Source organism: Mirounga leonina, unplaced genomic scaffold (assembly GCF_011800145.1).
Source record: "Mirounga leonina isolate KUSES-001 unplaced genomic scaffold, KU_Mleo_1.0 Mir_454, whole genome shotgun sequence".
NCBI lineage: Eukaryota > Metazoa > Chordata > Mammalia > Carnivora > Phocidae > Mirounga > Mirounga leonina.
The window spans coordinates 1,789,034-1,795,542 of record NW_023270763.1 but is presented as its reverse complement, the minus strand read 5'-3'; positions in this window follow the sequence as shown (position 1 = coordinate 1,795,542).

The window sequence follows — 6,509 nt, the reverse complement described above, 5'->3', positions numbered from 1 at the left end:
GTGACAATCCCCAGCGCTGATGAAGATGCCGAGCAACTGGAGCTACATGGCTGGGAGGAAGGCAAAATGGCCCGGCCCCTTGGAAAACAGTTTGGCAGTTTTGTAAAAAGTGAAAACATAAGTCTACCGCGCAGCCAGCAAACCCACTCCTAGGTGTTTACCTAAGAAAGATGAAGACTTCTATTTGCACAAAAAGCTGCACATGAGTGTTTTTAGTGGCTTATTCATAATTGCCTAAAACCGGAAACAACCCAAAACTCCTTCGACCAGCAAATGATCAGGTGGCGACCTCAGAACAGCTCATACCCCGTGATTCCACTTAGATGACGTTCTGGACTCTGGACGAGGCAAAACTATAGCGACAGTGCTTTCTGGGGCTTTTCTGGGGCTTGGGGTTGGGGGAGGGGTGACTACACTGGGGCAGGGGGAGGCTTTAGGGCTGATGACACCGTTCTAATCTTGATTGCAGTGCTGGTGGTTACATGGCTAAGTTTGTCGAAACTTCCATAAACTTCCCATACAAAAGGATAAATGTTGTGACGTGCAAGTTAAATATCTTCATTTAAAAAATCTTCTTAAATGTAATTTTCTCCCAGCCAGGCTTTTCCTAATTATGAAGAAGTGGTGCATGATGAAGATGAAATCATTTAACCACGGGCCCTGCATTCAGAGGTGCTCGATAAATATTTCCTCTAGGCCAGCAATTCCCCAACTATGCCTGGAAACAGCCGCCTACAGAGGGGGTTATGGGCGCCCCCGCAGTAAGATAAAAGTGTCCCCCGGTCAAGTAAGAGTGGGCCCAGGAAATAAAAGTTAAAATGTTTAATTACGGTCAGACTTCTCAGACCTTTTGCGAGGATAAAGCATGTTGCGGATTTTAAGGAATTTCCCCAGGAGTTGCCCCGCATCTGGGAGGGTTGGTGAAAGGTTTGTTTGGATTGAACAGAGATTCAGATGCCCAGGAGCCACCATCTCTTACTGGCAAAGCCTCGCTGGGAATTTGAACAATGCTCCCAGGCCATTTGGTGAGAGCCGGGATTCAGGCTCCGGAAACGGGGTGAGGGTCTCAGCTGACAGGACCTGGTGCTGAGACGGAACCAGCCCTTCCCTGGAGGGGGAGGAGAGGAGGGAGCAAGAGCAGAATGCGGCCAGGTCCCGTTTGGAGGTGATGAAGTGCGCCGGAAACAGATGGAGGTTGGGGTTGCCGAGCACCGTGAGTGTTCACTTTAAAATGGTTGCTTTTTGTCTTATGTCAGTTTCACCTCCATTGAAAAAAGCAAACCAACCCCAAGCCCAGCTCTTAACCTTAGCTCTGCACCTCCATTCTTACTTACCTGCTGTGGATAAGGTAGCAGGGGCTCAGAGAGGTGAAGCGACTAGCCAAAGACACACAGCGGTGCAAGTGGCAGAGTGAGGACCAGAAGCCAAGTCGGGGCTCCAGAGCCAGAGCTGCCCTGCCCTCCAGCGGCCGCCTGGGCCCAGCCCTGGGGTGGGTGGGTGGGGCACCTGCTAGGAGGGGCCCGTGAGCAGGCCAGCTCCGCCCTGGAGGTGACGTTCGTCTCCCCCTCCTCTAGGCCCTGGGCGCCTTCAAGCTGGCGGACCCCAGCTGTCTGTCTGTCTGTCTGTGTCTCCACAGCAACTGGGTTGGCTGTGGCCCGCCTTCCGGGGCCCTGGGCCCCCGTGCGAAGGTTGCAGCCTGCCCAGGCTGACACAGCCTGGCTCAGTCTCCGTGTTTTGGTCTGAGTTACCTCGATGTCCCATGCCGCCGACAACTATTCCTGGTTTCATAACCAGCATCGCCACAGGAGAAAGAGAGAAGTGGCTGCGGCTTGGGCCAGGAAGTGTCATCTGCCTGTGATAGAAGCAGCGGGGGATTCTGGGTGCTCGCTGGGCGCCGGATCGGTGCGAGCATCAGTGAGAAATGAAAAAACAAAGCGGAGGTGCGAGGATATCTTTGCGGGCGAGAGGAAAAATCCCGGAGAGCAGACTGCCCCACCCCGAGTTCACTGCAGGTCGTACCGGGTGGCGGGGCCATCTCCCAGCACTTGTGCTACCTCGGTGGGGCTTCTAGCTTCTCTGAGAGCCCCACGTCCTTACCTGGATAATACTGGAAATGATAACCCTCACCTCCTGCAGTGGTTATGCCTGAGAGAGACGGTGCGTGCGGAGAGCTGGCCCCTGACAGCATCTGTGCAGGGAGACCAGCCCGGAGGCCCTGCGGGGTCCCGCTGCATGGTGGTGGTGTGGGGAGAGGACCGGGGATGGAATGGAGAGGGCAGGCTTAGGACTGGCCGAGGGAGGGAGGGGACAGAGGAGTCAAGGGTGTGCCCCCAAGAGAGGTAGCAAACGCTGGAGAACAGTCCAGGGGCACAAGCCTTGTGAACTTGGTGGTGTGCGTGCTGAGCAAGAAACGCATAGCTGTCAGGGAGACAGAAGGATGCTTACTTCTTGAACTCAGGGAAAAGGGGTGCTGGCTGGAGATGGGAGCATCAGAAGTGACTGCCAGCACCCCAGAGGTCTGGCCGAGCCCGATGCAGCTCACCCCAAACCCAGTCCTGGCAAACCCTCTCCACCGCCTTCCGCTTCACCCTCCTGGTTGCTGGAACGGCCAGTAGGGGACAGATGCCACCGAGCCTCCATTTCACTCGAGGGGCAGCAGGAACACCCAGAGGGAAGGAAAGGGGGCCCCTGGAGGGCCAAGGTGAGGGGCCCCTGGCTCTGGCTCATGGAGTGAGACACAGCCCCCCCAGGCCCACCTGCTAAGGGCGGCCCTGGGGGATGGACAGGAAGCCTGGGGACCCTGGAGGGAGGAGAAGCCACTAGCTGAGTCGTACCCAAGCCCTCATGATCCACACACAGGCTAATCCATGCAGACTCAGAAAGGACAAGCCAGCTTGGGGAATGCGTGACCCGTTCTCAGGAGGAAGCGCAAGAGGGGTTAAACATCCTGTCACCTGATGGCTTCGGTCACCAGTGTGACTGGGGGCTTGTCCCTGCTTGCACACCTGCAAGCTCACTCCTCTGGGCTGCCCAGACTTTACATCGTCCTCTGCAGGAAAACCCACCACCATTCCCCAGCAGGGGCTTCTTCCTTGCCCATCTCTCTCCAGGCCGGATTCTGGAATCTGCTCCCCCACATTCCTCTCCTCTTGCAGCAAAGCCTCGGAATGACACGGTACCAAACACGGGATGTTTCCAGCAGAGTCCCCTCCGTTGCAGGTTCAGCCTCTGTCCTGTAGAGGATGCCAGGACCCCAGGTGAGGTTATGGGACAGCATCCGCCCTGCAGGCAGGCGGGGGCAATTCAGAAGTCTTCACGTGTCCTCTGTCAAAGCTCCAGGCCTCCATAGGACACGCTGGTTCTCGTATTAAAGTTGCTGGAATACCCACACCTCTGCCCGGAGCCCTCCTTTGCTGCTCTCCTATCTCAGTCCATTCGGGCTACTATAACAAGATCCCACCGACCGGGACGCTTAGAAACAACACACATTTATTGCTCACGGTCCTGCAGGCTGGAAGTCCATGATCAAGGGGCCGCATGGCCACATTCTGGGGAAGGTCCTCCTCCCGGTCCGTGGCCAGCACCTTCTTGTTGTGTCCTCACATGGCGGAGGGGCTGAGGAGGGCCCTGGTCCCATTCATGAGGGCCCCTCCCTCATGACCCAAGCGCCTCCCGGAGGCCCCACCTCCTAATACCATCATCGTTGAGGGTCAGGATTTCAAAATAGGAATTTTGGGGGGACACAAACATTGAGGCCATAGCACCTCCTGAGTCTCGCTCAGAGCTTCTGATGTTTACTGCGTTATCAGAGCCAACACCACCCGTCTGCCCCAGGGCCTTTGCCCTTGCTCTGCTTCTCACCTGGGCTGTACTTCCTCCAGCAGGCCTTGCTTGGCCAGCCTCTCTAAAGTAGCCCGCCCAGCGTTCCGTCCCTGTAGCTTGTTTTCATCAGAGGGCTTCCTGTTCATTCTCTGCCCCCACCTTCTCTAGAACGTGGGCTCCGCAAGGGCCGGTATGTGTCTGCCCAGTGGCGGCTGCGTCCCCGGCACTTAGTGTTGGCTGGGGCTCCATTCGGCCCCCCGCCTTGGGCCCCCCTGGATTCCGTTTCCCTCCCTGACCCGCCTGGTACCTTTGCACCGCCTGGACCTCGGGTCACAGGCAGAGGAGAAAGCTGACCCTCTGAGCCTCAGAGCAAACCTTCCAGGAAGAGCTTTAACAAAGTCAAGGGCCACACAAGGCTCCCTCCCTTCCTGGGAGGGGCCCTGTGGACCGGACCGGGGCTGGCCTGCCCCTCATACAGCACGCACGCAGTGCTGACCAGGGCTCTAACCGGGGATGCAGCAGCCCCAGAAACTTGGGGAGAAGCTGTCCGTAGAACAAAGAATCCTTTCCCAGGGCTGAGTCTTAGCCCTTCCTCCCAGCCCCACCGACCCTCTCATCAGTGGCTTGGGCCTTGCAGATGCAGCACCAGTTTCTCTCTTCGTGTCTTGTGAATTCTTCGAGAAATAATTCACATCCACCACATTTGCCTACGTTATATAATTGTCATCATATAGGCATAAAAGCATATCATACATACTGTTCTGAGCCTCTATTTTTTTTTTCAGTTGGTGTATTTCAGAGAGCTGCCCACACCAGCATATAATGGAACCATGGCTATTTTTAAAATAATTCCTTTTCTTTTTTTCACATTGAGTCATACAGGAACACGGTAAAAATCCAAATGGGTAGAAAATGGATGCAGTGAAGGGGGGTCTGCTGCCCACATGCCCCAAGCCCCTCACTGTGACCCGTTTCTAGGGTGTCCGTCCACGGCTTTCCCACCCAGCACACGCAGGTGAGTGTAGACTCACAGAGCGTGTGTATCACATCTACAGCACACACAGGGTCTGCCCGGTTTGCAAACGTTAAAGGACTCTCTAACATTGCCATTCCTCGTCCATCAGCACTCAGCCCACCACCGCCCAGCAGGTGCATGCAAAGAGCCAGGCTCCATGCGACAGTGAGACACGCTCAGGTTTCTTCCTTGCTCGTGAACATGCTGTGGCTCCCTATTGCCCGGCATATCCGGCCTGGCTTCCAGGGGTGACAAGGGAAGAGGCCACACACCCTGGGTTCAAAGCCCAGCTCAGCCACCTAGTCATGAGTAGCCACGGCGGTGCTCCACGTCCCCGGGCCACAGGCCGACGACAGCCCCAGAGGCCTGCAGCGAGGCTAGGGGCTGGGAAAGTTTTTACCGCCCCCCCCCCCCATTTGACAGTCGTTTGTTCCAGTGCCTGCGTTCCCGTGCCTCAGCTGGGTCCCAGTACGGGCACCGCGAAGCCCCTGGATGGCCGCTCTGCATGCGTACCCCTCTGCACGCCTCCCAGCACGCCAGGCTGCAGAGGGCCCGGCCTCCCAGCACACACAGATGTCCCAGGCCGGGGCCCCGGCCCTGCACCTCCAGCTCTGAGCGCGGTGCCTGCCCACACCCGCTCACTCACTCACCCCTTCATTCTGCAGCCATGCCCAGGCCCCTGCTCCAGGCCAGGGAGGACACAGATGGAAGACAGGGCGCAGTCTGAGGTGCCGAAGCTGCAGTGGTGGGGACACTTGCAGAGACAGTTGTCACATGGTGCGTGTGTGCCGTGACAGAGGAGGCTCTGAGTCCCTGGCCCAGCAGGCAAGGAGAGGAGGCCTCCTGGGTGAGGACCAGAAGCTGGCGGGGGGGGGGGGGGGGGCTTCCAAGCAGAGAGGACGGTGGGAGCAACAGCAGGGAGGGAGGCGGGAGACCGGTGCATGGGTGTGTGTGTGCAAAGGATTTCTCTGTCCCGGATGCCTTTGGCCCCCAGGCCTCGCCTTGGCCTTCAGCTGCAGCCTGTGGACAGTGCCGAAATGCACTTTGTTCTGAGTTTTGCACCAGAGTTTCCATTGTCTGCCCTGGGGGCCCCTCTACTGCAGAGGGTGGGGCGAGAATGCTCGGGCCACTTGTGAACACAGCCTAATGCAGGGCCAGTGCCCCCCGGATCCCGTCCCCTGGTGCTCGGGGCTCGATTCCACAGGCTTGCTTTAAGCCCAGGGTCCTGGCCGACTCCGCCTCCCGCTGCCAGCAGCAGCTCGCTGGTGGTGCCCATGCTTGGTGGCTTTTCCTCCCTCCTGCCCCCTAGTGTCACCTCCCGAAGAAGCCACCTGCGCCCTAGGCTTGTGATAGTCTCTGCCATTGTGGGGACCTAAGCTGAGACACTTCTGAATTGGGGCTATTTCAGGGGAAAACTGGGAAGAGCATGCACCCAATCATTAAAGAGGACTTACCTCCGAGAAAGCACGGGGCAGCGGAGGACGTTTTTATCACTCCCTTTATATAATCTCCAAGATCATAGAGTGACCTTGATGTCGCAGGTGCAAATCTATGGTCACCTGAACTCCGATGCGCCCAAAGACAACCCCTGGGGACGCTCAGATGCTTGGTGCAGTTTTCCTCAGTCATTCTGGGTTCAAACTGGGCCAACTTCAAGACCCTCCCCCAGCCT